Source organism: Callorhinus ursinus, unplaced genomic scaffold (genome assembly GCF_003265705.2).
Source record: "Callorhinus ursinus isolate GAN/ISIS: 27379988/994484 unplaced genomic scaffold, GSC_fseal_2.0 scaffold12, whole genome shotgun sequence".
In the NCBI taxonomy this organism is placed as follows: domain Eukaryota; kingdom Metazoa; phylum Chordata; class Mammalia; order Carnivora; family Otariidae; genus Callorhinus; species Callorhinus ursinus.
In genome coordinates this window covers 30887536-30909931 of record NW_027397074.1, presented here as the reverse complement: position 1 = coordinate 30909931, position 22396 = coordinate 30887536, and the positions used below count along the sequence as shown (strand labels likewise).

The window sequence follows — 22396 nt, the reverse complement described above, 5'->3', positions numbered from 1 at the left end:
TTCTTTCTTTCTTTCTTTCTTTCTTTCTTTCTTTCTTTCTTTCTTTCCTTCCTTCCTTCCTTCCTTCCTTCCTTCCTTCCTTCCTTCCTTCCTTCCTTCTTTCTTTTTTTCTTTCTTTTCTTCCTTTCTTCCTTTCTTCCTGAGGATCTGCTTATTTTGCCTGACCATAAATAATATGCCCCGTTCACCTTCTATTTAGTCCTTGATCCACTACAGTATATCTTCCAGTTGTTCCTAATTGCTAACTGAGATCTTTCCTACGATCTTTCCTACTATTTATTTTTTGGTTCCATCTGCTGTATTTGCCATTGTGGATCCTTCTATTGCCTATTCTTTTAGCTTTTGTGATCAGATAGTCACCTGAGTCTTCTATCTTTTTGACTGCTTCTACTCTGCCTTTTTTTGTCCCTTCATCCTCTCCTCTTCTGTTTCTCATGCTCCTTGGAGTATGTCATCTACCCACATAGTTTCATCTTCCAGACTGAAATCTATAGTTCAAATCTCTCCCTAGACCTATATATCTCACAGATATTGAGCACCACCAGATGACCATCCCATAGGAATCTTACCTGTAAAATGTCAAAAAGTGAATCTCTCTTCACTACCAAACTTCTCTGGGCATCTCAAATATTCTAGGTCCATTGATAGAATCAGGATCAGAAAACTTGGATAGAAATTTGTAAGTAATTTACGTGTCCCTCTTACCCACCATTCATATGTAATTAATTATAGAATGCTGCTGATTTTTAAATCCCAGTCCACCCTTCTAATCCATCCCTGCGGTCATCACCTTGGTACATGACCTCATTATTTTTCATCCGGCTGTTTTCTCTTTATTAGTTTCTTAATTGATCTTTTTCCATTCTTCTACTAGTCAAATCTGTTTTCAACCCAGCTGTTAGAATGATCCTTCAGAAATACACATTTAAACATTAAATTCTCTGTTTAAAACATTTCACTGCCTTCTTATAATTTAGGAGATACAGCTCAAGCTTCTTAATTCAGTGCAAAAGCTCTCTCAGCTAGTCATTTTCTACATTTCCAGTCACACTTCCAGCTACCCATTGTCTTGCACTCTTTTCTTCAGCAAAGCCCAACTGCATGCACTTTTGTCAGACACCATTTAGTTGTTCTGCTTTATGTCTTTGCTTTCATTGCTAAGAAGATTTTCTCCTTCTCCACCCTTGACCTAGCTAATTCTTAAGAACTCACTTACATGTCACTTCCTTCCATAAAACTTTCATTGCAAACTATCTCCTGTTCTCCACAGGGTATAACAAGTGTTCAGTAAATATTTGTTGAATGAATTACTCCACTTCGTTTTGTTGATCTAAGTTTTGGGCAATCTGAAAACATAGCAACATAATATTAGAACTACTAAAAAAAAAAATATTAGAACTACTATTTGGGTCAATGTAAAATTCGTGTTCCTGGACTGCTTTATTCCATGGGGGCCTATAAAAGTGAGACTGAGCTCTTTTCTCCCTTTGGGATAATTGTTTTCCCAACGTTTGTGTAATTTGTCCCTCTTTATAATGTCAGAAGTTAGCTTCAGGTGCTATTATTTGAGTAAATGGAAAATATTTATATAAAATTCTAGAAAAGGTACAAATTAAATACATACATCTGTTTAAATTTGGGCAATCAAAGATTAAAACCCTGCTGAAAGCCATAATCTAAACTGTTTTTTTAGTCTTACTAGGCAAGTTAATAGCATTTTTAGTAGGCTCCATCTTGGAATGAAATTGTGTGTTCCTGAGATAGTGCTATAAAGTCACGGAGACACCAGTAACTCTTTTCATTTATTCCCAATTATTGATTGGTTCAGTAGTTTATTTTCTTACCTATAAGGCAATATTGATGAGGCATTTGAGTTATGATTTATCTTATTTTGATCTTATTTTGAAGTTTACTGTTTAGATTATACCTTTGAAAGTCTTGAGTCTCACAGACTAGAAAGTTTATAGGCTATGATTCTTCTGAGAAGAAAATCCTTCCCCTTTATTGATGCTGTGCCTACTTCAGCAAGGACAGTGACGCTGAAGACATTCTCTCAGATTTGTTTCTGCCATTTTAATTAAGTCACTGAGTTAAAAGAGTCAAATCATTGCCTTTCAAAGTATATATTTTTTATACTTGTTCTTCCTTGCTTTTATTGTGAAATATTTGATACCCAAAAGAAGACATGTAATATATGTATGTAAGTCACAATTTAAAGTGATTCTCAATGGCAACAAAACCCCCTTAGTACCAGTCCTAATTCCACAGAGGCAGTGCAGTAAGCCGCTTAGATTTTTATTGGATCTGCTGAAAAAAGTTCAAAGGGAGGTTTGCCATTTCTTCATTGATCTTTGATATTCTAGTTACTTAAGTGAGTTAGTGCTGAACTGGCAGAAGGAAATTCATATACTACAAATGATGCAATTATCATTATTTTTTCAATTTTTTCTTTGTCCTACTATATAAAAAGGTTTTCTGGAGTATGAAATTGTTTTCAGTATTTCCAACTAGTCACCCATCTGTCTATCATGATCTTTTTCTTCTGAGACAGAGTGTCTTTGGCTTTGGGGAGAAGATTGGTTGTTGGCACCAAAGACAGTTTTCTCATTATCAGTGCAATACTGGAAAAGCACAGTAAGAAAAGGTACCCCTGTGTCTTGTGGTCATCCCTCTAGCCGATAGTGATTTAAAACATAAAATAGGTAAAGTGCTGACCTGCTTCAGAATGATGCATGAAGTGGCAGATGGTGGGATTGTATTGGAACCAGATTGTTCATGCCCAATCTCATGCCCTTGTGCATTTCAGCTGCTATTTTTCATTTGTTATAAAAATGCCATTATCTTGACCAGTAATGCAGTTTCTCAGATATTTTGAAATCCTTAAAGGCTTATTTTTCGGAGAGCCTGTGCTGGAACACCACCGACTGTGCCTCGTGCGCATCGTATTAGGCTAATGTAGGGTGGAAATAGCAAATTGACTTTGATAACGGATTTTCAAGTGTGCTCTTTGTGGATGAAATGCTGTTTCACTTATTATGATTTTTTCAGGCAGTAATTTATTTGTAAATGTCTTGACTGCACTTTAATGCCACTCTGTCTCTGGGGGTGAGTCTGTGTTACAACCAGTTACAGAGATAACAAGGTTAGGAATACATCCTCACGTGGTATTTGTCTAGGGCCTGAAACTTTTTTTTGTTGTTGTTAGGACAGCCTGACAGGAACAACAAATGATTCAACAAGATTGAGCAGCATAAGGGTAGAGAGGCTACAAATTAGCATACAGTTGCCCAAAGGCATTACATATATAGGTTCTTTTTATAAGGAAGTCAGAAGCCAACATTCCGGCATAAAGAGGCCATCTTATTATCTTTTCTGCTAATGCTGATTAGAACTCCTAGTGGTGATGGGTGGGGGTGCTGGGTGGGGGAACAAGGGATAGAGTATTGCTTCCAAATGACAGGGGATTTATATCTATGGGAATGGATTTCTTTCTAAAAGGTAAAGAAAGTGAGTCAAATATGTAGGATACACTTATTGTAGAGGTTTTCATGGACTTCTTGGCTTGGGTAGAAGTTTATGTTCATATGTAGACCATAAGAGGGAATTATGTTCTGCACTAGGACTCAGCAAACTTTCTTTGTAGAGGGTCAGATAGTAAATAGTTCAGGCTTTGTGGGTCATAAGCTCTCTGTCATAATTACTCATTTCTGCTGATGGTGTGCAAAAGCAGCCATAGACAATGAACAAATAAACGAGCAGAGTTGTGTTCCAATAAAACTTTATTAAAAAAAAAAAAAACAGGCCGTGGGTCAAATTTGGTGCACTGACCCTAACTTGCAAATTCTTTTCTAGGTTAAGTGGAGAAGGGCTTTGCCGATGCTTGCCCCATTGCACTTGCTATCCTTTTAAAAGAGTCGTGATGATAACTTAGCCCACATGTTTCAAGTTAATCTGCCCTAGGCCCCTTCTCCATAGTTTAGAGAGAGTTACAAATTTAACATACTTGCCATTCTCTTCCTTGACCATTGTCCCTTAAAGGTGATTTGAACTTAAGGTGTTTCTCAGAGTAATCTTTTAGTGTTGACAGCGATCAGATAACTAAAGTCCTTTGGAGAGAAAGTTACTACTATCTTGGGCTAAAGGTTTGGGGTGGGGGTTGATAGTATTTTCAAATACTAACCTTAAAGGGTTGAAGTCTTTATTTTTCCAGCGGGGTGACTTATTTTGTTCTCTTTCTCTCTTTGTCTTTTCCTCCCCCCCCCTGCCCCCGCCTTTAATTTCTTGCTCTCCTCCTTTCTCCCTTCGCCACTTGACTGTATCATACTGGGTTACTGGTTGCTGAGGTGCTGCGTCACCTTCTGTAACGTTGCTCGATCTTGGAGTTCCTGTGAAGCACAATGAATCTTACATTAGACGGTTCTGAGTCAGGTGGTGCACCATCTGCTCCGGGCCTGAAAAACAGGAGCAACAGAAAGCAACAGCTACCCTAGTTTTCAGCAGAATATTCATATTCACACAAGGAGAGAGACAGGCAGGGAATTCTGATTTTAGATGGGGCAAAATTTTATGGTCCTCCCAACCACCTAATCAATTTGATATCAAACCTTTATTAAAATCATTTGACACATTAGTATCCTCATGGAATGGGATAGATTTGAATCTATTTGCCTTTGTTGTTCTGGGAGAATGCTAGGTTTAAGTGGTTGGGAATGGTTGTATAATTGCACATAATAGCTGCGTTGCGTGACGCTCCACTGACTAAGTGAGCGCGGCCAGCCGACCTGGGTATGGAAGCTGACACCAGGTAGCAAGTAGCAAACTGAAAGAACAGAAGCCAGCCAGAGATCTCCCGGCTGCCCACTTTTGATAGCGTTTAAAAGCCTCATCTAACCTTCTGTTAAGAAAATGAGAAACCCATTTACCACACAGCTTTAAATCCCTCAGCTAAATAATTAACTACAGATAAAACTCTTCTAACTGCACAGTGCTCTGGTAGTAATGTATTCAAATGAAAAGCAAATCGCTTTTATAATACACCCATCAGTTTAAAGGCACAGTATATAGGAAAGTTGCTAAGACCTATGTCTGTAATGCATTAAGGGTCCACCCCCATTAAAGTACAGATGCCTTCAAAATGCTATAACAACTTCCCTAAATATTATGTAGATTACAGAAGAAGAAGAAGAAGAAGAAGAAGAAGAAGAAGAAGAAGAAGAAGAAAATAACTGGACATTTTTAGAAACTATTTTAAAAAGTTCATTGATCTTCCTGCACTTTTTCATTTTTACCAGGTATTTTTGAGAATTGGCATTCACTAGAAATCTAAAACACTTCCAAAAAAAAAAAAAATCCTGCTAAAGGTAAGGAACCTCTCAAAATAAATGAGACAGAAAGCTACTCGGGCTAACTCTATAAACTGCTAGCCATCTCCCTCAAATGCTTGGAGAACACAACAGAAAGTTTTGGTATATTCAGTTGCTGGAGGTTCCTCCTTTCAGTATTGACCCTGCACCTCTGGTGTCATAGTTTAATAACAGACTCAACAGTTTCAGTTCCTCTCTAGAAGGGGGCTGGACAATGATGGCTTATGCAGTTGCAGGAGATTATGATAGGGTGGACTCTGTTTTAAATATAGATAAATAGGCATCTGGTCATCAGAAACAGTTTTGCAAAAATTTTCTTGGCCACAGGAAGAGATATTTTGAGGCAAAAATTGGACTGTTTGAGGCAGTGTGGGGAGAAGATGTGATGTCACATTAGGGAAAGGGGGCATGGAGTAGTTAATGCAGGGTTGCTACCTTAAATTATTTTAGTAGCACAGATCAAAACTTGCCATATTTTGCTACTTTATCTTTTCATAACTGGAATTGAAGCAGAGGTGGTCCCACCCTAGGAGGAAAAAAAAGTCTGATAATGAGATCGCTCTGCTTCTGGAGCCCCAAACCTAATCTTGACACATTTATAACCACCTTTAGAAAATACAGAACAATAACTCACTGTTGCTATAAACAGCATGTTGTTTATTTTCAGAAGTAAAAATTTAGTGTGGAATCTATTCTGCTTACATGAAGGGTATTTTTAGATTTCCAAAATTCATGTTACAATTTTATGTGATTTTTTTTTTTAATCTGAGTACTTTCATTTCCACCTATTCACTAGTATGTGATCCTTGCAAGGGACTTCTGAACTGAAAGCCTTTCACTTCTCTCTATGCAGCCTTTATGTCAAAATCTATGTGGTTCTTGGACCAGGAAATTTTTCACAACATTAAAATAAAAATAGGCATTCCAACCTTTGATCTACACCCTGGTCTACACAGCTGCGTTTTACATGGATCCAAGATCCACATGGCCAATTGGGGCAGCCTGTCAGGCAATTCCAAAGCATTCCAGAGAACACACCACAGGTTTCTCTTCCTAATTTCATTCCCGTTTCCATTTACTTGACAGTAGTGGAATTCAAGGACTCTAAAATGTATATAAAAACAAAGCTTATGTGTATACATTCAAAAATGAAGAACTAAAGCAATTATACAAGCAGGTCAAACAGTGAAATCACTGTGGTCTCAAAATTTGTCCCCTAGCACAGCCCACAATTATTTTTACTTTCCTTCTTGGATATCTCCACTGGTTTTCTGAGTTTTTTTTAATCTGCTTTAGGGTTGAGATGAAGAATCTACTATTTAGTCCTAATAAGTACCAAAATGAACATATTGCATAACTAGTACCTAACACGCTCCTTCCCAGTCCATTTTCTCAGCGATGAATTGTTTTAAGCACTGTTGAATTACATTGTGGGACCATGCGTACCCTGTCTATGTGTCTACATTGGAATACCTGAATTTTTTCTCCTGTGTAGAATTATCTTTAATGTCCTTTATGCATTCTCCTAGGGATTCATTGCTACGGCATTTAATTTATTTGACTTGGATAATTTCCCACTTAGAATAATTGGACTAACTCAAATGGTCGATAGTAACTCTCTAATGCTACCTGGTTGGTGGCTCCAGCCTAGTGATGCCTCTGTCTCTCCATCCTTGTAACCCCACCCTTTCCTCATTAACTCTTGGTTGGATTTGGATTCTATAGTTCACTATTTCAATAACTCTCTCACTAGTGACCTGAACTCTCTTGCACCTTTGCCTTTTCATTACATCCAGCCAAATCATCAACTCTGGTTGAGCTGAACTGACCTCTTTCTCTGTGCCAGTACCTGGGTAGTACAGCATGAATAAATATAATAATACAATATAGCAGACTGGTATGGTACTGTTAAATCTCATTATATTCTTCATGGCATCCATCCACTGACGTGTCCCATCAGTTTAACATGGCAACTCTCCCTTTGATCTATTTATGTTCACTTGTGTTTACTCTCATTATTCTAGTTCAAACTACCATAATTTCCTTCTAGATTGCTACAATTATTACTTGAGTGGTATTCCAGTGTCTACTCTTGACCATCTCTGGTTCTTTTTCTCCACTGATCTTTTAAAAATGCATATCTAATTAAGTCCCTCTCCTGCATATAAACTTTGAAAGCTGCCGATTGCTCTTAGGACAAAACCCAACATGTCCTGTATGATTCTGTATAATCGATTGCCTGCCTGCCTCTCTGCACAGTATAGCTGTCATCTTCTTCTGATACCTGCCAATCACTGACCTCTTTCGCTACTTTGAACATTCTTGGTCCTTTTATTTTCCAAGGTAAATAGCATACAACCTTCAGATCTCAACTTGGATTATCATTCCAAAAGAAGTGTGTCCTTCCCCTCACCACCCCCTCTACCTGACAGCCCTTACCCAGTGACAGACCAGGGTTACAATGAGCATGCCTCCTTGCCTTAATGTGAGACCAATTCAGTGGAGCAATTCATGCTCCAGAGATCCCTGTGGGGTCAAGTTCAAGCTAGTCTCCAGCTTAGCCCATATTCTTGCTTCTCTTTCTTCCTGCTACCCTTATTCCAGTTTTCTGGAGAGCACTCCCTCAGTTACTCACTTGAACAAGAATCCTGATCTTGGGCTCTGGCTCTAGGGAACTCACCACATGACAACACTTTATATTTTTCCTTTATTACACTATTCAAGCCTTTCTCTGAGTACTTGGGTCTTTGATTATTGTTTGTCTTTGTCACTAGATCATAAGGTCTTAAAGGCAGGGCTCATGTGCTTCTGCCCTCCATTGTATATACAGTACCCTGCAGAGTACTAGGCACATCATCAATGTTGGGTAGATAATTGTTGAGTTAATGTTGAATGAATCTAGGTATCATTATTCTGCCTCAGTGAACTATAGGCTTCTGACCAATTCCTGGCTTTGATCGATACTTCCGACCCTAGGGATGCTCACTCCAAGAAGGAAATAGGATCAGAGGTCACATGTTCATTCTTTGATGCATGAACATACTGAATCATATGATTATCTCCTATTTTGGCTGACTAATTCCTGTCTAACTGTATTACTATATATGCCTAATTCCTCTGTCTTAGTCAAATAAAGACACTTGCCCATTCTCATTGTCAATACATAATCCAAATGTGTTTCTAGATGTGGAAGTGAATGCAAAGCTCTATATACCTATAATTTGGGAAATGCAGGTAATATTACAGATTACTAGAAACATATTTATTTCTATGACAAGTTCATCTTGCCTGCAACATTTGTTTTTCAATTTTTCTAATTCTGTTAATGTTACTATTTCAAATTTAAAAAGAAAATGCATGCAAGCATGTTTTTCTATTAAACTTTTCATAAAAATACTAAGTAATTATGACCCAAGGTTACTCTCTGTGTAATACTGGTTTCTCAAATTTGACAATCAGTATTTGAAAATTAAGTTTGGTGGTTTTCTTAAATCATATTCCTTCAGTATCATCATATTTAATTTGCTGTGTATTATTCCACATGTAAAGATGAGAACACTAAAGTTAGCCCTTTGTTAATATAAATAAAGTTCTCTCAATAAGAGCTTCCTTCCTTCCTTCCTTCCTTCCTTCCTTCCTTCCTTCCTTCCTTCCTTCCTTCCTTTCAGAGAGAGAGAGAGAGAGAGAGAGAGCGTGTGTGCTGGGAGGAAGGGGCAGAGGGAGAGGGAGAGAGAAAATCTTAAATGGGCTCCACGCTGGGCACGTTCCATGCTCTGCAACCCTGAGATCATGACCTGAGCTGAAATCGAGAGTCCCATCCAGGACCCGCACCCCCCCGCCAACCCCGGCAAGGACTTTTTTTTCTAAAGTAATAAATAAAGAACCGTGAGTGGAGTGTTATGTATTTTTTCTTTTGGTAAATTAGAGTTTCGGGGCCACCATCTATAATTCCCCTGGTAAAATTTCTTTTAACAGTGTAATTTCTCACTAGATTGAATTATTAAGCTTTGACTGAAGGATTTGTCAGAAGTCACAATCTGGTACATATGAGAAAAATTTACATGACAAAATGTTTATAACAATTATATGAAAAAATGTCTTCTCTTAAATATGTTTCAAGCTTTGTTATGGGTTTGATTATTCCGTTGAAAAGAAAACTAAAGTTTCCAAAGGACCAGGGAATTTGGCAAATAAAATCGAGTAAGTTTTAGATTCTGAAGCATATGTATTATATTCAACCAATGCCTCACCTCACTTAAGTCACTTTTAAAGGCTAATTATACATGGTTTTGGAAGGAGAAATGCACTCTGACTGAATCTGTTTTTTTAGAGGCTCCTAATTGCATTTATCCTTATGTAATGGGTGCCACAGTGTGATAATTGATCTTTACTCTGCCCTTGCTCATGTCGCGATCAATTAGCAGCCAAAGGTGGAAGCTGCTGCTTAATTTCGGGGTGGGGGGAAGCAGGAAAGGTCTCATGAATTTACGGATTTTGATTATTAGAAGGTGCTTAGGACTGGTATAAATTTCCACCATCCTGGTATCATTTGGAACTGCTTTTGCTAAATTAAATATATATTGTTAAACGGGAAAAGTAAATAGAATAGAGGTATTAAGAAAAATTAGTGATATTTACAAAAAAAATGTAAAAGCTCCATTTGATTCAGCTTTAACTTTGAATAATTCTTAACTAAAATGTGTTTGAGTAGTCATTAAATGAGTAAAATCTTAAAAATATTCTCAGTAAATTGTCAATAGCTGTCACAGCTATTTGTCTCATGCAAAATGAAGAATAAACAATAAAACTGATTTTAGTTATCTGGAGAAAATATAGTTTTAACATTTTATATTTACAAATAAGCCACAAAAAGTTTCAAACATAATTTTTTAATTTTAATTAAATTAATTAACATAATGCTAGGGAAGGAAGAAGAGCTCTATTGTGGAAAAAGGACAAAACTTAACACAGATCATGCTATTTGCATTGTTACATCTAATACTTTATTAGGAAAATCCATATGTAAATAAAATGCTTACAAGTGTTGGTTAAATATACAACTCATGTTATTCCTAGGAGCTGGTAGAACCATGGACTTGTCTTATCCATATTTTGTAATTTAATATACTTTTCCCCCTACTGGGTGGTAAAATTTTATTTGTTTCCTTTCCTACATTCCTTTCCTATTCTTTGTATTAGTGTCTGTTATAAAACATGTTGATTTCATTCTTTTCATAAATTACTAGATGTAACATTCTTAATTTTTGAACCATTAAACCTGAAGTTTTGAGGCACACTCATAAAACATAATTCTAAGAATAGGCATGGCTAAATTAGAGGCATTACAGGAAATTGCTGAAAATAATTGAAAACAATTATTTAAATAAGAACCTGAATTAATTTCAGATTAGTGCTGTTTTTACAAATCATTTTTACTAATTGACTATTTTCTTTTCTCACTAAGAATTCAAAACAAAACAGTTTGTCCCTAAAGAATGTATTAATGTCTTACCATACTGACCATCCTATTTTATAGTCCAAAAGGATACTTTCTATTGCCATAAAAAATAAAGATCATTTTTACCTCAAATAATACATTTTAGAAAGTGAACTAAATTTATGGAAATCTATAAATTGATCCCAAATTTCAAAGTCAGTTTTTCAGTGCCAACAAGAAAAGAAAATGTGAAGATGAAATATCTGTTCTCCAATACCTGGATACATTTGCAAGGATTTTCAGAACTGTTATGTAACATGAATGTCGGTGTACTCTGATATGAATTCCCAGGTCATCATATTCCTGAACATCACTGATGGCTAATCTCTTTCTTCTAGCTTCCCAAGAAATACCAAAAATGTCAGAAGCATTTCCAATAGAGTATCTTAATAGAAAATTTCCCCTATTTCTTCTCTTCCTGGGCATCTCTCAGACTCCTGCATTTCCCCATGGTGTATTATTTTATTACAACTGAAACACAATGACCAACTGTTGGCTGTCTTCAGGTATAAAGGAAGAGTCAGCTTCTTGAAAAAACTTGAATTTTAGATATTTTGAATTAATATCTCTGGAGCAAAAGATATACTTCCAATATATATTATTCCACTTTACTGTAATACTATCATGTAAATTCATAAATAATGGACTGTTTATGGCTTTTTGATTTATACATGGTTTGGTGAGGGCTTTTTGGGGGGATACTGCAACAGATTATTGAAAATAAAAAAATGTTTAACAATAAAGTGTCTTTTTGGTTATAGATTGTTTTTACATTGATCTGTCAAACTGTTATGGCTTACAGTTTTCAATTGATCAATAGATACTCAATCACTATGCAGGTCCTATGTGATTAAAGAGACACAAGAGAAAGAAAGAAACATAGGGTGCCCGATCACTGGTAACTTGCCTTCTCCATCAGGAGATGGGACATCTAACATCTCCATCTAACACAGATGGGACAGTAACAGAACGATAATTTGCAAGGGGCGGGTACTGTATTCTGATAGAAAAGGCTGTACACAAGAGTGAAATCTGACTGAGTCTTTGTGAATAAATTACATTTCCGTAGGTGGACAGGAAATAGGGAAGCATTCCTTGTGGGAGAGAGCAGGAATATGGAGTCAAAGAGGAAGTGCTTCAAGGCAGATTAAGCAGTAGGACAAACAGGTTATCCTGAGTACGTCTCTATAAGTGGAACTGAACACTGTGGAGGAAAAACATTGATATATAATATGTTGGAGAAAATTATGTTTCCTAGAATGTCTTTAGGAGAGAATGCATACTGTATGTTCTGAGAAGAATACTTTGATAAGACCTGGTTAGTATGGGTAATGATTGCACTGGGTTCTGTGGAGGATAGATTTGGTAAGCAGCAGGTCTTGTTTGGGCAGGGGTTATTATAAATTTGAGGCAGCATTAAGTTGTGAGAACAGTAGAGGAGAATCTTTTTCCTACCCTCTGTCAAATTGCACTCTTTGTCTATTCTAAATGGAGCTCAGAATCAATTATTTTAAAAGATCACTATATTGTTATGCGATATCTCTGTCCATGTTTTGCCCTGGATGCTATTCTGGATGGAAGTGGAAGGCTATTACTGTAAAAGACCAAGCCTAGTAAGGGAGAAGGAGTATAGACCATAGAGGAACTTAAAAGCCAGGCAGAATGAGTTGTTGGGACCTGATGTGTTAAGCCATGAGGGTAGGCACTTGAGGACAGTAGAGCAGTGATGTGACAAAGAACCTGGACAGAGTGAGTATGGAGTCAGAGTAGCTACCATGGGATTGGATGTAACCTATATAAGAATTTAGGTGTAAGGTGAGAAATAGTTTGATATGACGATGACCATCAGAATCAAGTGGAACAGATGCATGCAATAATTTTTAAATGAAAAAATAATGGTCCTTAGAAACAACTTGCATATACATAGTGAAGAATCGAAGAGGGTGTTCCAGGTTTTTGGTTAAAAAGATTCACAGGAATGAATGGTTGGAAAAAAGACACTTTGGTGAGAAGATAAATTTAGACTTTGAATAGATGGAATTTAAGATTGAAAAGGGATATCTGTGTGCTACCTTTTGTCCAATGTCAGTTAACTTGTTGTAATAATTCCACAGTTTAGAAATTATGGAATTTAAGCAAAGAATGACATTTGACAGGGTGAAAAAAATGGTTGTAGATAATTCCAGGATAAAATATTGAGTGATAGCTTTGTACAAATATTGTCTTTATAATTTTTATCTTGATAACTGAGAAACTATAGTATTACAGAAAGAGTTAAAATCATGCCATGTATGGACTTATTACTGAAATAAACACTACCGATTACGTTTCTGGCAAGGTTTTTCTTTGGTACACTGAGATTTTACTTTGGCATTGGAGGCCTCAGGGCACTAGTTTTCTTGGATTATATTTTTGGGACATAAGAGTCAACATGGTTCCGTTTCAGGAAAGTAGCTAGCTTTGTCGAACTTATTTCTTAAATCGCAGCAAAAGTCATACCAGGTGATCATTTTAAAGAGAACAACCAATTTGTATAATTTTAATCGATAATGAAGAATAAGCCTTTCAGTATTTAACAGGGAAGCGAAGCATAACATTTGTAGCAAATTCATTTGTCAGTGAATCACCAAAAAAATAACAACTATAAACCTTTAAAACCTATTTGGGGTAGGGGCGCCTGGGTGGCTCAGTCGGCTGAGCAACTGACTCTTGATTTTGGCTCAGGTCATGATCTCAGGGTCCTGGGATCAAGCTGCCCATCAGGTTCTGTTTTCAGCATGGAGTTTGCTTGGGATTCTCTCCCTCTCCTTCTGCCCTTCCCCACCTCCAGCTCATGCATGCATGTGTGTGCATGCACCTGCTCTCTCTCTAAAAAAAAATAAATAAATAAAAACTATATGTGGTAATTTGATCTATTTTTTATTTTCTATTTTTAGGTCTTTCTTTCCAATGATGAAAGCAGTTATCTGCTCTTTATCATAAGTCAAATGATGAGATTCAGGATATACTACCTCAAAATATGGTACTTTGGCATATTGAATACGAAAGAGTTTGAGAAAATGCAGAAGCAGGAGGTCACTCTACTCTGAACTTCCCCCTGTCCTTCTACCTTCGGCAGGTCATAAAATCCTCCTGTGAGCAGTGCCCTTCCTCCACCCAGAGGACAGGGGTATCCTTATTCCCAAAGGCAAGGAGATGCTGAGAAGGATCCTAACAGAGAGGCTTTACTGTTTCCCCCCAATTTATAGTCTTACCTCATATTCCTTAACCTATCATATTTCTACACAGCTGCCCACTCATCATCACATCTAGAATAAATAGACTCAGTTCTAACTGTTGCTTTGGGTCCTCATTTCCTGTCTCCTGTCTCACATAAAAGTAATATTAAATATTAAATAAATTTTCATGCTTACTTTTGTTAATCTGTCAGTTTAATTTTCAGACCCAGCCAGGGAACCTAAAAGGGTCAAGAGAAAGTGAAGCTCCTCTTAACTCAATTCTATTTGCCACACCCTGCCACACCCCAGGAGCTAATGATACTGTTCTGAGTTAGTCTTCCCACATTTTGACTGAAGCTCATATGCACTTTCACAAACAAATATGTAAATATATCTGTTCCCTTCTTTTATGTTTAATGCAATTATACTGCAACTTTTTTTCATTTAAATCCAAATATATTTATTTACCAATATGTGTAAATCTAAGTAATCTTTTTAAATAGCAAAGGAAACCAAAATATGTCACCCTCAAATAAGCCACTTTGGCATATTTATCAATTTTGAATTAAAGGCATTTAGATAGGAGCAGGTACATGAAGGACACTTTGACTCTTTTTTTCTTCCTGAAAGCAGAAGCTAACACTCCCATGTGAAAAGTGCCCTGACTGTACCAGAAGGAAGGCATTCTTACCACTAGAGATGAGGGTTGTGGGACTGGGAAATCAGTACAAACAAACTTTGTTAAACTAACTCTGATCTTCCTTCCTGAAGAAGTTAATTCTTCACCATTTACTACTGCTAGCCCCTAACCTCTTTGTCTTGATTATTCACACAATTATTGTTTCTTTCTTTTATTTTAAGATTTTATTTATCTATTAGAGAGAGAGAGAGAGAGAGAGAGCACAAGCAGGGGGAAGGGCAGAGGGAGAGGGAGAAGCAGACTACCCTCTGAGCAGGGAGCCCCATGCGGGGCTTAATCCCAGGACCCTGGGACCATGACCTGAGCCAAAGTTAGACACTCAACTGACTGAGCCACCCAGGTGCCCCATTTATTGTTTCTTTGTCTAAAAGGAATGAAAGCTTCCTACTCTGGTCACTTCTTTGGATCTTAATTCTCTTGTGAAAGCTCCCATGTACATGTAAAAAATGAATAAAAATCTGTGTGCTTTTCTTCTCTTACTACGTCTTATGTCAGTTTAATTCTCTGGCCCAGAGACCCAAAGACAGTAGAGAATCTTTTCTCTCCTGCAATAGCTTTCTGATATTCTATAGAATAAAAGTACCAGAATGAGGTCAGCTGTTTATTGTTTGATGACTGTCCTATTTGTGTCTCTGTTATTTCAAAATGGTAAGGAAAATGGAATAAATAATATACCACAAATACATGATATTACTAAAAATAAAAGTAAAAATCACTTATAAATTGGCACATTTATATCTGTGTGGAAAATTCTTGAAAGGAGATGTGTTTGTTAAAAGTGGGTATCTTTATAGCTTAGCAGACTTTCAAAAAGTTGTGGAAATTTATAATCTTACCCCCAGACTACAAGTGCCTATTTCTACAGGTAGCCCATAGTGTTTCCCTTCTGTTACTGTGAATTTGATGTGTGTTACGTGGTACGTCATTGCCTTGACAACTAGCTACAGTAAGAATCCTTCCACGTTGATTGGTCATTTACCATCCCTCCTTTGTGCAATGACTGGTCATAGCTTGTGTTTATTTTTCTGTTGGGTAATTTGTCTTTTCCTCATCTTATTATGAATATTTATTTTTTTTTTGTTTTCCTATGTTTTACAGAACAATTTTCTTCCAGTCTCTCTTGTCTTTTGCTTTAATAATCGTCTTTTTAAATATAATTTTTTTCCTAAAGATTTTATTTATTCATTTGAGACACAGAGATACACAGAGAGAAAGCATGAGCAGGGAGAGAGGCAGAGGGAGAAGCAGGCTCCTCGCTGAGCCAGGAACCTGATGCGGTGCTCGATCCCATGACCCCAGGATCATGACCTGAGCCAAAGGCAGACGCTTAACCATCTGAGCCACCCAGGCGCCCCTTAAATATAATTTTTTAAAAAGAGTTGTCAAATATATAACTTTTTCTCTTTTGGTTTTGAGTTTGAGGCCTGGTAAAAGTTTACCATCACCTAAAGGTCATAGAAATATTTTCTAAAATTTTCTTTATTTTTCAATTAACTTTTTTTCCCAGCACTTATAACTTCATTTTGTCTACACTGTGTTAGTATATATTGTGAGGAAGTGATCTGTATGGTTTATTTTGGGGTGGATAGCTATGGTGCATGAACCAATTAGCACGTTAAAGATCTTTTCCTTATTCAAATAAAATACCACATTTATAATGTATTTATCTCCCAAATATACTTAAATCTAGACTTATTTTTAGACTCTTGAATTTGTTTACTAACTGAGCTATTTTTTCTTGGGTCAGTTTCCTAGAGCTTTGAGTAAAGAATTACAATAAACTTTATCTTACTGTAGAGTTAATCTATCGTTTTTTTTTTCAAAACTTTTAAAGCAAGTTTACAGATACACTTAGGTATAAGAATCTTAAAATCAACTTTAACAATCCTCCCTCCCCACCAAATCCTGTAAGTTTTGATTGGAAGTGCATTAAGCTTATGTAATAATTAGAAAAGAACATATTTTAATTACTTTAAGTGGTCCCACCAAAGTCACTTGTGTATCATATTTTATAAGTTTCTCTATGCATTGTACCTAGCTTATGAAATTCAGTCTTAAAAATTTCCGGTTTTGATCTTGGGATGCAAAATCATTAATAGCCACAGATTAATAGGATTAGGAATAACACTCTACATCAAGGTGACTTTACTATTTGATTATCTGCATTAACAGAACATTAATATTCCAGGAAATTTTTGTCCAGGATAATAACATTGGACATAATTGCAGTGTTTGTTTCAGGAATTAAAAAAAAAACAACTTTCATTTACTCAAAGAAAAGACTGCCGAACTTGTTCTTACTAGGATAAACAGCCCCCTTCTCAGAAAAATTCGTTTGGTTATTTGAGCTTTCCTCTTTCATACAGGCTTCAAAATCCTCATTTTGCTATATTCATCTGTCCTAAACCATTCTATTATCAATTTGTTCAATCTCAGTCAGGACTTCCGCCCTGCATCCACCTTAAATCAAAATCCTAAAACTTTACAAATACCCCTCTTTGATTTTCTCCTGTCAAGATTCTACTAAGAGTCTATGGAGGTGGTGTTTTCCCTTAATGCAAAACAATTAATTTGGCTTTACTTGATAAACAGATTATTTTGATGGTCCCTTTAGGGAGTTGGTAGTCAGCAGTTACTATAATTTTCCTCCCTTTTCCTATTTTTAACTGCCCAGTAAAATTATAAAGAAAAACTATTGAGTCTTGCAAATTTATTCAGCTCCATTGTAAATTTCTTCTACTAAGTATAAAATTTTTCAGGAGAAGCTTTTGGATTTTCTTTTTCAAAACCAATCATATAATCAAAAAGTAAAAATGTTGATTTCTCTCAATTTCATATATCTATGCTACTTTAAAAAAAACCTGTTTCCCCTTCTTTTCTTTTCCTTTTTTTCCCCCCTTATTTTATTAAAAGCAAGTTGAATAAGGGCACCTGGGAGCCTGGGTGGCTCCGTCCATTACACATCTGCCTTCGGCTCAGGTCCGGATTTCCGGGTCCTGGGATCGAGTTCCGCATCGGGCTCCCTGCTCAGTGAGGAGTCTGCTTCTTTCCTCTCCCTCAGTCCTTCTCGCGTCCTCATGCTTACACACTCTCTCTCTCTCTCAAATACATAAATAAAATCTTCTAAATAAAAAAAGCAAGTTGAATAAATGTGATAGTGGTCATCTTTATGTATTTCTGATTTTCTTTGGACTGTTTATCATTTCATAGTTTAATAAATACTTGATATTGAATTTTATAAGTATTTTCTGTATCTTAGTGTTTTTACCCTCCTAGGCCTTTTTTTTCTTAGAAATTTTGTTAGAAATGGTTGATGAATTTTAGCAAATGTGTTTTGACATTATTAGTATAATTTTATGGGTTTTCTTCTTTTTTCTAATGATATTAAATATTTTCCAATGTTGAATAATTTTTGCTTTAGTAAAACTATAATGCAGTGATGTGCGTGTGTGTGTGATTTACTTTTTAAAGATTTTAAATAGTTACATGTTGACATTTTTGACATTGCCAATATTTGACTACCTTTGACCTAAAAATGACAATTTTATTCGTTTAACCTAAATAGCATGTGCAGTAACCATTAGTTAGGATTAGTCTCTTTTCCTGCCTTTGTCCTTGAATTGCCCTCTATCACATATTGATATAGCTACTCTGCTTTCTTTTTGTTTGTAATTCCGTGATTTGCTCATTCCTTTTTTTGTAACTTGTCTTTGATACTTTGTTTTATATGCATTATTTGGAAATGGCATGTCTCTGGATTTCCTTATTTTATTTGATCTGATAGTTATTTGCCTTTGAATAAATAAATTCAACTTTTCATATTTATTGTGACTAATGATATTTTAAAACATTTTACCACATTTTATGTTAATTATTAAATATATTTTGTTTCCTTCCCCCCCCCTTCCAACCTGTTTTTCCTCTCCTGACTTAAGTTTCCTTCTGATTCTTTTCTGCTCCCTAGTTTAAACTGGAAACACTATTGCATTTCTTGTTCTGTTACTGCTTACATTCCCATTGTAACCATCTTTGTAGACATATAGCTACCATCAGAGCAATGTTAAATAATGACTAAAACTGTATGAGACACTTCACATGACTAATTTCCCCAAATCTCTACTGAGGAAGGTGTTTGGAATGCATTTACTTCCCTTAATCCTGGGTTTAAGTAGTTTGAAATTTTTATTTTTGAACTATAGTAGTATCTATGTTTTGAGAATCATTACTCAATTTTTTAATTACAATTCCTAGTCACAGAAGTTCAGGTATATGCATATATACGTATGTTAAAAAAATCATTGTTCACCACTCATTGAATTTTGTTTTCCCTTATTTTGTGAATTGTGTTCTCATCAAATTGTCTTTTGGTAGGAGCATGCTTGGTATTTTCCTCAAAGAGGATATAGATGATTATAGAAGATATACCCATTATTTGCTGCATGTCAGAAAACGTCTTTCTTCCGCTTTCATGAGGTACTGGGTGAAAGGAACTGCTGTAAATAGGCTTTTGCAATGATGAGGTGTAGGGGGAGGGGAAGTGTTCTATAGTTTTATGATTAGGTGTCATTCTTTTTGTGAGCTGGTGTTCTTTAGCTGTGGACTTCAGTGTTTTTCTGTTTTGTTTTGTTTTGTTTTTTCCTCCTCTCCTTAGGTGGGATAGAATGTCAAGAGTGGGTTGGAGTTGGGTATTTCCCTTCTCCCACCTGGAAGTCCAAAGGGGGCTGGCGTTGGATATTACCTTCTCCTGGGTCATTTAGGGTCCAATTATACCCCAGCAGGTTAGGCTCTGGTTAACTATTCTTTTCCTGAGTGCTGACCTTGTTAAGAACAGCGTGTTCTGGCCTATTTCAAAGTAGTTTCTTATCTCCCCTCCTCCCACCCCGGACGCTGGCGGAAGGTTTTCTTCGCTCTTCAGTGTGGGGACATGTTCAAGTTTCTGGAGGTAAATTTCACAATATTTGGGGTCCCCCATGACTGGGTCCACGTGGAATTTTTAACTCTCATTTGTCCACACTGAGCCTCCAGCATTTCATCACTTACAGTTCGGGATTTTCTTCCCTGGCGCTGGTTCCCGGGGTGATTTCTATTCATGAGTCCCAGGCCCATAAGCAAGGGGCTCCCGGTGTATTTCCCTGTCTATCCAAACTGGGGGGGGGGGCAGTACTTTGCCTTGTGATCTCACATCTATAAGAAATCCAAGAAGAGCTCTTGATTCTTCTAGTCTGTTCAGCTTTTTACGTGTTAGGACAGAGTGGCATCTTCCAAGCTCCTTATTTGTGGAACAGAAAATTAGACGTCCTTTTGCTTTCATTTAAGAATTATATCTTTGCTAAGAGTAGTATTTTGAAATCACAGTTCTTTCCTCATAATAGATTATAAAGTTGAAGTTTAGAAGTCTGTTTGTAATCTGCCTTTTTTGTTTTACTCTATTTTTTTCTGAAAGCTTGTAAAATTTTGTCTTTACCTTTAGAATTCAGTTATTTCATCATTTATATCTAGATGATTTTTTTTTTTTTATTGTAAGTGGGATTTGGTGATTTTTCTTCCAAATTGCCATTTGAATTGTTAGCTAACCTGAGGTCTTGTATATCCTCCTTGGATTAAATAACATTTTAAGCATATTGAAATACAGAAAAAATTCATCAGATTAACATCTATGAATTCACTACTGAAATCATATTTTGCCTTATTTTCTTTTCCTTTTTTTGGTTTGTTTTATAAATAAAACACTAGATTCAGTAGTGAATCTCTGAATTCACTGTCTTCTGCTCATGTTTTCTTCTCTCCTTTTTCAGAAGTAATCAATCCTCAATTTGTTATTCCTATGCAGATTTAAAAATCTCTATTTGTATAAATTTAGTATTTTATGGTTTATAAAATTTATGTATATAGTATCAATGTATAATCCATGTACTTGTAACTTTTTCTCATGTAATATTAGGTTTTTGGATTGATTCATGTGTTTATTTAAATCATTGTAATTTGGTATTTACATGAAAAAACAATTTCAAAAGAGTTCTCATTTTTTCTTTAATTCTGAAATGCATATTTCTGTATATGTCTCCTTGTATACATATACAAGAGTTTTCCTTGGTTGCTTCTGTATTGCTTTTTCATACTCCTTGACACTGTTTTCTATTGGGTAATTTAATATTTTCTTTTTGATTTGCAAATGTTTTTTATATATTTTAGATACTAGGCTTGTGTTACATGGGATGTAAATATAGTCTTTCACTGAGTATCTTTATGGTGTCTATATTGATGGTTTGTAATTTTTCTTTGCTCATAGGTATCAGTAACTTGAGTACAGCACAGAGAGATCTTGGAACCTCTCATCCTGTGACGATCCTGGAGAACCATCTGCAGGTGCGTCAGGTAGAAACAACTGGAGTAATCTGTTGGGGAAGAGGGAGAAAGTCTTATCAATTCAGACCTCTTTAGAACCCAGCAGGAGTAAAATTACCCCTTTTGACTAATAGACCATAAATGATTCCATTTAAGAGTGTATCTTCTAGATTTACTTTTATTAACTAAAAGGGCCACTCCCAGAAGAATGCTAAGAGCAGAAACCCCCTTCCCTACCCCCAAAACAGAATCTACCAGTATCTGCTACCAAACTTCTCTGTAGCCTTCACCCTAAGCTCTGTTGGTCCATTGATTCTCTCCTGGGCATTATCAACAATGAAATATGTAACTTGGTTTTCCTTGGGAGTTTTTACCATCAAAGTTAAGCCTCTTTAACAAGGAGCTGAGAAGGAGGACAAAGGGCCAGGAATGTAAGCTCAAGCAGCCATTTTCCCAGAATCTTCTTTCCATTGCAGATACTGATTTTAACTTCTTAAGAAATAAATATGTATTAAAGATACTTAGAAATATATTATCTCATTATCTTCAAGCTCATTATCTGCTTTCCTCTGACTTCCTAGCTTTTCCAATTTGCAATAATGAGATGGAAATTAATCCCAAACTAGCCATCTTTGTTTCTTCTTCTCCCCACCCCCCAACCATTAAAAAGTTAGAATTTTAATAAGATAGCCACACTTGTCACCTTAATGCTTATGATTCACCTGTGGATTCCTGTTACCTATAGTGATGCTTAATCCCCTTGCCATGAAGATTAAAAATGATGAACTCTAAAGAGATGCTTCTTAAAGAATGAGAGTAGGAGAACTTAGACTATTGCATTGCCTCTCCAGATTCCAGATAGGAATCCCTAGAATTCTTAAAAAAAAAATAGAGTTTTGTATACAGCACCAGAAACTCTGATTTTTTTTTTTAATAAGGGTAAGAAACTTAAAATTTTTTAAAAGAACATCCCAAGAATTTTAATAAAGGTGTCCTGTAAAGTTTGAGAATCACTGGTTTAGGGAGTAACATTGAGCTTTACTTGAGTTCAAAAGGATATCCTAAAAGTAAAATAAACATCTGGGTGATGAAAAAAATTAGGCCATGTATTTGTTGTTCACTTTGTACATAGGCACTCTTAAATTTAGGAATCAATGCATGTATGTATAGAATACATTCTGGAGAATAAAAGTATAAAAACTTGGGTTAGTATAAAAAATATGTATATTTATTTCTCCTATAGGATCTTCATGTCCCCTTGGTTCCCTTGTGC

The 22396-nt window shown here is 36.1% G+C and overlaps 1 long non-coding RNA gene across 1 annotated transcript in view; it reads left to right on the top strand.

Annotated features, from left to right (window-relative positions):
* LOC141373787 (uncharacterized) overlaps positions 1–22396 on the top strand; it is a 219003-nt gene that overhangs the window by 58836 nt on the left and 137771 nt on the right. Inside the window, exon 3 of the long non-coding RNA XR_012380110.1 lies at positions 21068–21144. This is a non-coding gene — a long non-coding RNA (uncharacterized lncRNA). The remainder of the gene's footprint in view (positions 1–21067; positions 21145–22396) is intronic.